Below are 11,222 nucleotides of genomic sequence, written 5' to 3'. Positions count from 1 at the left end.
CATCTGCAGATATGCATTATGTATTGCCATCAGTAATTTGCTAGGCTTCAGGGATCCAAGAGGCCAACAGGCACATTTCAGTGCTTCAGACTTCCTAGGCTTTTGCCTTAAACCTACAAGATTACTTTATACCTATTTTTATCCATTAGTTGCTGATGATGTTCTGTTACAAAGACTAAACCATAATATCTGGCTAACAATGAAAATTACTGTCTTTGTAAACTCTTAATCCTCCTGCTAAATCTCCCTAAGTATCTGATTCTTTGCTTACATTACTTTATTGCTCCTCTTGAAGTATCTTTTTCCACTCTTATAGGATTTTGTGTTCTTCTTGGAGAGCTTTCTCCTGACTTTGTGGGGCCTTTTTCTAGTCTTGAAGGGCCCTGTTCTCCTCTTGGAGGGCAGATTTCTCTTCACTGAGGGCATTTTGTTCCTCCCAAAGAGCTTTCTCCTCTTATTGAATAGCTTTCTCATGTTTTTGAAGAGCCTTAAGCTGCTCCTTGAAGGCCTTGTTTTCCTCCCATAGAGCCAAAATCTTTTGCTGAAGAGCTTTTCCTCCATTGCAAATGCTCTTTCTTGTTCTTTGAGAGCCTTAATCTGTTCTCCGAGGGCTTTATTTTGTAGTTGGAGGGCTTTTTGCTCTTTCTTAAGATGCTTTGTTTTGTCAGAAGAGTCCCTATGCTTCTCTTCAAGCATTTTATTCTCTTCCCAAAGGAAGTGGTTCTGTCTTTGAATACTTTGTTTCTCCCAATAATAGGCTTTGTTCTCCCTAAGAAAAGCTCTGTTCTTTTGCTGAAGGTTTAGTACTTACTTCTGGAGTGGCCTGATTCTCATTCCAGAATGTTTGGTTAAATTGTGTCACGTGAGAGGAGCCTGCAGATGTTGGCAACAGATAAATTGATGATCTTCCTTAAAAGATCTTTATCCTTTCAGTCAGACATTTTGTCACTTACCTGCACCACTCAGGGGCTGTTCTATGTTCTGAATGTGTGAATCCACCTTTCATATTCAGTAGCCGAGGGATCTAGAACTGAGGTCATGTGTCCTTAAGATCCTACTTGTAATAACATATAAAGATGTAAATAAATATATCAATAAATGTGAAATAAAAATAATGTTAAAACAGTACTGATATTTGACAAGTATTTTATATTTTTGCATGTGCTGAAGTATATACAGAAAATTAAATCTCACAAAGTTAATTATACTAAAGAAAAAAGAAGGGCTATTTCCTTTAAAAGTCTTAAAATTTTGACAATCTTTCTTATGGACATCTAGCAAAGTGATATGCATTTATGGATGAATTCATATTGTTAATATATACCTCTTGTTATAATTTGCTTTACTTTTTCACCTTTTTTTTCTTTTTTTATTTACTGTGTGACTAAGTATTTATTTTTCTAGAACTGTCACCTTACTTGCACTTGAATTTGCTGTTAATGTTGTTTCTATTATGATTATCTTGATCCAGGCCAGAGATGGCCTTGAATTTGAGACTACTTTATGTTTCAGGGAAATAAAGATGAATAAAATGTAAAGTGACAAAAAATATCTGTAACCCTTTCAGAGGCAGAGCTGGTGAACTCCTCTCTTCAGACTTGATTACATAACTGTGATAAAGTGCCATTAAACCCTTTTTGTTGTTGTATATTCTTTATTCTGCCCTGCTGGAAAAATGTTACATAGTTTAGACTGAAGTAAAAGTACTGGTTAGGCAGGATTTTTAGAAGCTTAATTTCTATACACAGGGTAATATAGTAATGTCAGGCATGTGTTCGACAGACGTCTGGTGTTTGACAGGAAGCACTAAACAATTAGCCACTATGCCACTTAATCATACCGTTCATATATACAGCTAAATTCGTATACATGCATGTGTATATAACGAAGAAAATTCCATATGTTCAGAGAAACAATATTATATCTGTAGAGTATCCAGCAGGAAAATGATGATAAATTATGGAAATCATACAGCACTTACTGTTGTGTTATCCTTGAATCAGCTTGCCATCTGGCAGCTCATGGCAGAGCTGTCAGGTGAGGCTATCCTCAATGATATAATTTCAAAATGCGTAGCATCAGTGACATAACAATAAATGGTACTGGTGACCATAAAAGTCATGACCGTCTGAAGGTAAGCAGAAGTATATGTAGGGTTAGAGTTCTCTAGCAAGACAGTACTTGTATTTCTCAGTATTTTTTTCATATTTCTTCATTCATTAGGTTTGTTCAAAATATATTGTCCAGCTGACTGAATAGTTACTGCCACTGGTGCTGATCACCACTATGAATATTTTGTTACATAGACTCTGAAAGTAAGCTTTTACTTCTAGCTGCCTTGGCACAAATTTGAGGTAACTGTATTTGGAGTTGTTTATACATTACAAAAATTCTTTACATGAAACAATATATAGTCTCTATATTACAAAAAATAGACTAGGATTAGTATTCAAAATGACAAATGTTTGAGTAAATTTACGAAATGTACAAGGAAAGTGAAGAACGTGATGGTAGACTGCCTGCAATCTTCAGTGCCCCAGAGGCAACTGTTGTTTTACAACACAAAATCCATGTATTGTATGACAACCATTTTGCTTTGTTTACTTCAGACACATGCACAGCTTAGATTACACCAGTAAATTTTCTACTCTTTATGAATTTTTTGGGGCAGAAGACTACTATATCCTAACTAAATCATAAACCTGTTTCCAATATTTGTTATCCAACCAAAGCAACTGATATGTATTTTTTTAATCATACACTATGTGCTCAGGGTATTAAAAAAGCAGTGGAAGTTGCACTTTCAAGTCCGGTGAGCTTACAATGAGATTTGGCAATTTTGTTTAAATCACTACACACATCACATCATCTCTTTGTGCTGTCTCTCAGCTCTGTTCTGTATGTTAATTAGGGAGGGAACTGTAATATGGCATGTAAAATGCTTATTAATCCCAGGAGATGAATATACACAAATCCCACTGAAAATTTTGTAGTGTGATCAGCCCTCTGAATCCTTTTCTCCAGTATATTTGATTCCCCTGCCTGCTCACACAAATTAAATCGGCGAAGCAGATGAGTAATACTAAAACCTATATCAAACAAGATCAGTATCTTGAGTTCATGTATTTTTCCCAGCCCTTTTCCTCACTTAGCTCCTCAGGAAGAGTTTGAATCTTATTTCTTGCATGCTTATCACCAATATATGTATAAATATTATGGATCAGTTAATTTTCTTTTCTGCTGCCTTAAAAATGTCATTGTGATTGAGCAAAAAACAGTTCCGTTAGCAAAAGAAAAGATAATCTGAGCTTGGAAAATGGAGAATTTTATTAATCCAGTCCATAGTTCAAGTAAGATATTGTAGCTATAATTGCATGAATAATTATTTGCTCCACTAGAAATTCTTAACATTAATTTCTCGTTAATGAAAAAAGATGTCTAAAATATTAGGTATACCAAGAATTAATAATATTTGTTAGAAAACATAGAAATTCAGGCTAGCTTGCAATATATTTTTAAAGTTTTTAAAAAAGGGGTTTAAAATCTTTTTTTAACATTTTCCTCAGACATTCTTGTATGATACCTGTATTATCACACTGCACTTTACTAATCATAGATAAGAACTATACCAGATTTCTAAGACAATTCAAATGCATAAAAAAAATAAAACCAGTTTTACACTCTTTCAGACACTATGTTTCACTGTTATTAGTAATTCTTGTAGTGAGCACTATGATCCAAGGCAATGTGAGTATATCACTGCAATGTAAGGTGCAGATGCTGTTTTCAAGGGGACAACGTATGTAAGACCCAATATGATAGTGAAAATAATGGCCTAAGAAAACTATGATTTCAGTTTACCGGTTCTCAGTTCTGGTGGTTCTAACCAGAAAGTAAACATTTTTTTTTCAAAATAAAGTTGTAGTCGAGAAATTTTACGTTACAGTGAAATGCAACAATCCAGACTTTTTCATGAGAGCCACTCTGAGTGGATGTGTAGCACAACAGCACACATGGCATCCGTGAAATATGCAGGAAAAAGATTTGTGTAAGATTTGATGCTGTAAGCAAGGCAAAAACTCAAATACAAAACAGTTTCACTTACATCCTTTTTGAATGCTGCCTCCATCCACATTTAACTGTCCTGCTTAGTAGAAATGAGTAGCACAGAAGGTGTATCATTAATTTTTCAGGTGACACTAGCTAACAATTCTGATGAATCTCTGGCCACTACCTCAGAACAGCTAGGCCTATGAAAAATCAAGTACGAACAGAGAAAGAAAGCATAGTTCAAATAAGTAAGCTTCTAAAATGGAAATCACACATATTTCACAGCTTCTGTTACATATGCCAGTTCCTGTTGGATAAACCTAAAAACTGAGACTGGAACCTAAAATCCTAAGTAACACGTTTGGCCCATCTGGCACTTTTACTATTCTGACAATTTTATGCTGATGTGGCTTCTTTTTTAGGTCATTCAAAAGCATGATTTTGTCTCCCAAGTGGATAGAAAATTTATGTTGTTGCTTCCAGTAGACTGAAAACTTGGACTAAGACAGATCTTTGCTCTACCTGCCAGACGCTAGCAGAATACCACAGAGCAAGAGTTGATGGTCCTGTACATCTGTGCATTCAACATTCAATGGCACTAAGCCACTAGTCTCTTTTCTGCATGATCAACTGACTAATTACTGTACTTGGCCTTTTTGAGTCCCTTCAATTAATGCAATGTGCAGTTGCAAACAGTGATGGAGTCACCCATACAGAACATAATCTGGGCCAGAATTAGGCTCTAAGTCCCAGAAGCACCTGTTACAAATACAAAGTGTCCAGATGGTCTGGTCTTTGTGGGAAAGCGTCAAGAATTGACTTATCTGTCTTTCTTACTTTTGGTTTAAGGTCATAAACATGATTCCTTTGAAGCTGAAAGCCAATCACATTTAGTGGGAAAAAAAAAAAAAAAGAAAAAAGAAAGAAAGGAAGAAACCTTAGGATTAATGCAAAACCCACTCCATTTGTAAATCTGAATAACCCAATGGAACTCATTGTTATCACATTCTGGGCAGGCAAATAGGATTAGCCTGTGATTACAATGCAGCCTTCAATATAATTAGATAGATTTATTTAAACACAGTTGTGCATCATAACTATGTGAAATATTTAGTGATGATAAATTCCACAGCTTGTAAATTCAAACTTAAATCTCCAGTCAGCTATTTTGCTTTGGTTTTGTTTAGACACACTAGAAAATATCACTCTGCTTTCACTCTCTTTTTTGTGAAGATCGGTTATTTGAGTTTATAACAGTAAGGAGTGTTCCTGAATGCTGATTCACTTTCTAACAGTGCATTGCTTCATTCATGAGTGTTCTTCCACTTTTGAAAGGTGACATTTGAGATCAGTGACTCCATTGACAATAACCATTTATTTTGGATCCCATGCCTTCTCAGCTACTTGAGATGGAGGAAGAAATACAGTTTTATGTCAGATCCTGAAAGCAGTGAGGATATCTCAAACATTAACCAGGAAAAAAGTAACAGTCATGGCTTCCTAATAAAAGCATGGAAGTGGCACGAGGAAAGAAAAATCTTCACATATTCCAAGAACAGAGAATCCAGTATTTGCTTTTAATTGTAAAAAGTGATAGGAATGCTAAACTGCTATTTTTGCTAAACATGGAAACACAAGACAGAGAGATGTTTTTAGCATGTCAAAAAGACGGAGTCCTGCTTTGTTATGCTTCATTCTCACTCTATTTACTTAGAAAACTGATGAAATAGTGCATAGCCTAAGTTCTAAGAAAAAACAGTGGATCAGCTAGTGAAGGACTATGTCTGTCGGTGTTTACCTGGGCATTTTGTTCTAATAACATTTCTGTGCTTTCACCTGGCTGTATCTGAGCAGCCTGATGCAGGGCAGAGCTGGACTTCAAAGCTACATACGTAGGCAAGTGTTCATCGTAAGGGAAAAATAATGGGCCAGAACCAATGACTTGACAGAGGTGAGGCTGCTGCAGATCCATGCTCCCAGGTGTAGCCTGTAGCAAAGCTGAACATGTATTCCCAGTAAGCACATACGTATGGAGCAAACATATTCACCACATATATACATATATATGGCAGACTGCACAGATAGAGACACAGACAGGTTCAGCCCTCATAGAAACACAGATACTACCATCAGCCTCATCCTGCTCCTCTACTTGGCTGATCAGGATGGTCCACTAGTGAGAGCATATATATGTATACACGTATGCACAAGGTGGATCCCTCCAGCAGCTGGGCTCACACAGAGTCAGCTCAGGAGCTGCCTCTGGATCCCAGTCTCCCTAGTTGCTGACATTTGGACATATGAACCCCAGAGGCCACAGCCCCACTCGCTTTGCTAGTACAGACCCCCTCACTCGTTCTCACACACACACGCGTATACACCTAGTCAGGACTCCGTCAGCACCCCAGCAGCCGGCCACCCTTGGTTTTGCTCTTGGAGATACACCCCACCCCCATCTCCCAGGCCACTTCACCTACTCCCTGGCTAGTCCAGCATGACCTTTGCTAGTGTTCACACACTTGCTTGCATGCCCTTGCTCTCTGCAGGTGCTAGCACAACTATTACAGAAACCTTGTGACCCGAGGTCCCATTCCAGTGTCTGGCAGTCAAGTCAGTCTGCCACGTGGTCCATACGGGCCCTCCAGCCTGTGATCTGACTCCAGTTGCTGCACTAAGACCCCCATACACACACATATGCACGCACACACACACATACACACAGTCCCTCACCCAGGAAAGAGTTAGAAAGGAATCTAATAAGAAAACAGGGCAGACTGTGCTGACCAGGTGCAGGGCATGGTCAGAGAAGTGTACTGACCAGCAAACTATTTACACATAGCTGGGCCCTTTTTATCCCCTTATGCCTCTGTTTTCCCACCCTTTTTCCTCCTCAGATCACCTAAATCCATTTTCATTCCTTTGATTCCTTCTCAAAGCATCCCATAATAAGTCTTGTGCACTCCTGAAATACTCTCCGACTGCAGCCATAATGTGTCCCCCCTCCCAGGCAGCAACCCACCTCAGTCTGAAAGGAGCTCCAACATTGTCTTATCTTGGCAGGTTTCACACATGAAGACAGGGTCTGAGGCTCTCCTGGGACAGCCCTGGGACATGGCCAGAAAAGGTATTGCTTCCTCTGAGTCCTTAAATTGGATTCCTGCCTGCCATAGTGTCCCTAAGCTCCTCTGGGCTTGTGGAGATGGACCTTTGGTGTGCTGATGGTTCCTGTAATGGACCAGAGAGTAGCCAAGGAAAAATATTATTTGGACTCCTCCTCCCACTATCGTCTTTCTGTGCTCTGTTACGGGTGTGTAGACAAGCTCTTACCACATAACCTAACATGTATATCTGCTGTCACACCTGCACAGTCTGCTCATTAGAGTCTGATTCTAGAAATCAGCTTTCTCCACTGAATAATATGAACTAGCTGAGTGCAACTGTGAGTAACCACAGCTGCGAAAAATATGCATCTTAAAGCCATCAGTTGTCTTGGACAAGTGTTATCCTTTTGGAAGCTGATGTTCATGTCATCACAGATACAACTGTTTTTGAGCAAGGAATATTACAAGAATGTAGCTGTACTTTAATATGACTAATAATGGAAAAGACGTCTATTTATCTTCCTAGATAATAAAATATAACACATTTATCTTCCTAGTTGCTAACTGCAAACAATACATATCCTATGAAAGTATCTATATGTTTTTATATATATTCTTTTAGTATATGCATTATAATACATATATATTCGATATAATATAGTGTGTCAATGTAATATATTTACATATGATGGAAAAAGACGAATTAGCTGGTTTCATGTCAACTGTTTTTTGTTTTCATCTCATACAGAGTGAAAATCATCCCACCTAACTTCTGATGTCTAATAGCTAAGCATTTAAATACAAATAAGTCACTTCAGACTTTTTTCATAGTCGCTTTAGAGAAATACGTACCTCCAGGGGGAGATATATCTCCTATTAACAATGCCAGAAGTAAAATGCATCACAGATATCATCTATATGTGATTACTTTTGTTCATTAATCAATATTTCAGGTTAAATAAAGTAGTTTGAATCCAGCATCATGTAAGAAAAAGGTAGAAAGCAACTGTCAGAGAACATCTCCACATCTGTCTCAAACGCAAATGTTTCTTTTATTACATCTTTTCTATAAGAAGAAATGTAATAAAAGATCAAGAAATTAAATGTTGATAGCATTTTTCATTTCCTTTGAAAATGACTTTGCAAAATTCATAGTAGTGGGCCCACAGGTCATTTAAGAAAAGAAGACCTAATTTACTGGAACATATCAAATCAGTATCTGACAGAGAAAAGCCATTTTTACAGTCTCTTCCTAACTTGATCTGACTTAAATATGAAGGAAGAATTAACATCCTGAAACATGTCATACCTCCACTCCTACCTGTTCAATCATTGATAGGCTGAAACTGTACCTCTCATCATCATTCTTAGTAATAACACAAGATCCTTTGCACAAACATGAACATGAAATCAAAATCCTCATTTCATAATAATTCCTTAAAAAGGCACGCAACTTTTCTAGAAATCATTAACAGTTTGCTACACTCAGAGCAGATAGTACCTCTTCATTTGCTTCTGCCTTTCCAGACAAACACCATGGTGGAATTTGAAGTCAGATAGGTACCCTACATTTGGATTAATTACATAGAATCCTTTCACAGTACAAAGTTTACTTACAGGATGTAATTAATTTTATCCTAAATTTGACATCTAAAATAGGCTGTATCAATTGTTCCTCATTAATTCATCACCTTTGAATACAATATCATAGAATCATGGAATGGTAAGTGTTGGAAGGGACCTTAAAAATATCTAGTTCCAATGCCCCTGCCATGGGCGGCGACAACTTCCACTATGCCATTTTGCTGAAAGCCTCATCCAGCCTGGCCTTGAACACTTCCAATGAGGAGCCATCCACAACTTCTCTGAGCAAGCTGTTCCAGTGCCTCATCACCCTCATCGTAAAGAATCTGCCCTCTTCCAGTTTTAAGCCATTATCCCTTGTCCTGTCACTCCATGCCCTTGTAAAAAGTCCCTCCCCCTTTAGGTACTGGAAGGCTGTTATAAGGTCTTCCTGGAGCATTCTTTTCTCCAGGCTGCAGCTTAAACTGACTTGCTCAGTTGCAAGTATATGCTTGGCATCTTGCCATAACTGTCCTGAATATTCTCCTCTGCTTGGTATAAAAATCAGTTTCACTTTCTGTTTGCTGAAGTCAGTATTTCACTGTATTTTTTTTCAGATGACACTCAGTCATGGGACCAAGAAAATACAGGCTTGACTGTATACAGCAGATCAAATCTATATGTTGCATAAAGACAGTATAGAAGTCTAATCAAATTTTATTAGGCAAGTTTGTGGAAGAAGTCTTTCTACAAAAATATTAGAAGTTTCAAATTCAATCAAACATAGGGGAAACTTCTGGCAGACAATCCAAGGTCACTTCTAAAAACTTTAACAAGGGACAAAACTTACTGAATTTTTAAAAGTGATTCTATGTTTTGAACGATTCTGTTTTGTACTGGATTGATACTATAAAACAAACTCATATACTTAACCCAGGGTAATTATGTTCAAATCCAATCTGTACTATTTCCTGCATTGCTTCAATGTCCATACTCCAGTTTTCCAGTGCATTTTATTGCTCCCGTCTAAGAGAAAACACAAAGGACCATTATTTACCTTGAAAAAAGCCTATGACATCTATACACATGGAGTCATGTATATAATTCATTTGCCTGCCACTGCTGCCTTTATTCAAGTATATGTTTTTCTCGTACCGAACTGTTTAAAGTAAGGAAAGTTTAGCTCTGAAACGCCCTTTCATTTCATTGATACTTCAAATATATTTATGGGAAAAAGTCATTCTGAATTCCTCCACAAAGTAGGCTGTTTTCTATTAAAACCCATAAAAATTCATGAAGTGATACTGTTTTGCAAAATCTTTTAGTACCACTGACTTTCTGTGACTTGTAGATTTTGAAAGCACTTTCGGACACTGAAATCATTGAAGTGGACCTCCTCTGTTCCTGTTTTCTTCAATAAACAAACAAAGCCGAACAAAACCAAACAACCTCCCTTTCCTTTAGTTAAGCAGCAATTATTTCTTAACTCTCAAAAAAAAAAAAAATCTAGTTCCTTTCGACTCTGTGTTATAAAGGATTTACCTTGTACAGAATTTTTTTCTGCACTGATTTTTTTTTTCAGGTCTGCAACTGTAGACTTAGAGAAATCAGAGCTGTACATCTAAATCATATAATAGCTAACCAGTCACCTTTATTCTCCTGAATACTTTATATTTTTTCCCACAGTTTCTTTTTACTACTGCTAAAGAGAAGGCAACCCTTAGCAAGTGTTGCATTCTAGAGCACCTCTTTAGTTGTCCTAATGTGTTAAGGGCTTTAGGCATCTAATAAGTCATCTACTCCTGCATAAACAACACACCTTCAGCATGATAACAAACATCTGAGAAAGGCTTTAGGTCACTTCTGAAAAGATTTTTAAGAGGTTAATAACAACAGAGATACATTCTTAAATCTGTGGTTTGTAACAGGAATTTTAGAAACATGCAGATACTGTATACAAAACACCTTCTGAAGTTTGAGGATTTTATTAAAGCAACTCAGTTTCCAGAAAAACTGTTTAGATGTACTTTTTAAAGGTTATAAAGGTTCAGAGGCCTGACATCAGTCATTTCTGTTTGGATGAGTATGTGATTTGTTTCTAGGAGGACGTACAATGCAATAATTACAAAGGTGAAAAGGAAAAAACTACGAAAACTCTGCTTTTGCTACCACTCTTGTGCCAGGCTCAGAAATGGCAGCAGGCAGATCCTGGTATCTCTGGGGTGCTTAAGTATATTCAGAAGGATATTTCTGAGGATATTGCCAGCACCCCAATGTGTCTCACAGGAGAGGAGGATGAAACAGATAACACGAAAACTCAGACTTTTATTTTTTTACACAGCTTTTCTTAATTTTACCATACTGGAAAACACATCTACATTTAAAATGTCCTCATGTATTTCCTCAGTCCACTCCTACATGCTCAGTGCCTTTGCAGCCCTTTTCCGTGAAGGATCAGGTAGCATCTCATATACCACCCTGAGTGCAACATCCACTAGTATGTTGCTG

General features: G+C 37.4%; 1 pseudogene; it reads right to left on the bottom strand.

Annotated features, from left to right (window-relative positions):
• Nucleotides 1–247: 247 nt before the first annotated feature.
• Nucleotides 248–6,022, bottom strand: LOC142362369 (uncharacterized; annotated as a pseudogene).
• Nucleotides 6,023–11,222: the final 5,200 nt, after the last annotated feature.

Source organism: Opisthocomus hoazin, chromosome 1 (assembly GCF_030867145.1).
Source record: "Opisthocomus hoazin isolate bOpiHoa1 chromosome 1, bOpiHoa1.hap1, whole genome shotgun sequence".
NCBI classification, from domain to species: Eukaryota; Metazoa; Chordata; class Aves; order Opisthocomiformes; family Opisthocomidae; genus Opisthocomus; species Opisthocomus hoazin.
Note: the sequence above shows the minus strand (reverse complement) of the source record. Positions and strands in the feature narration are given on the sequence as shown.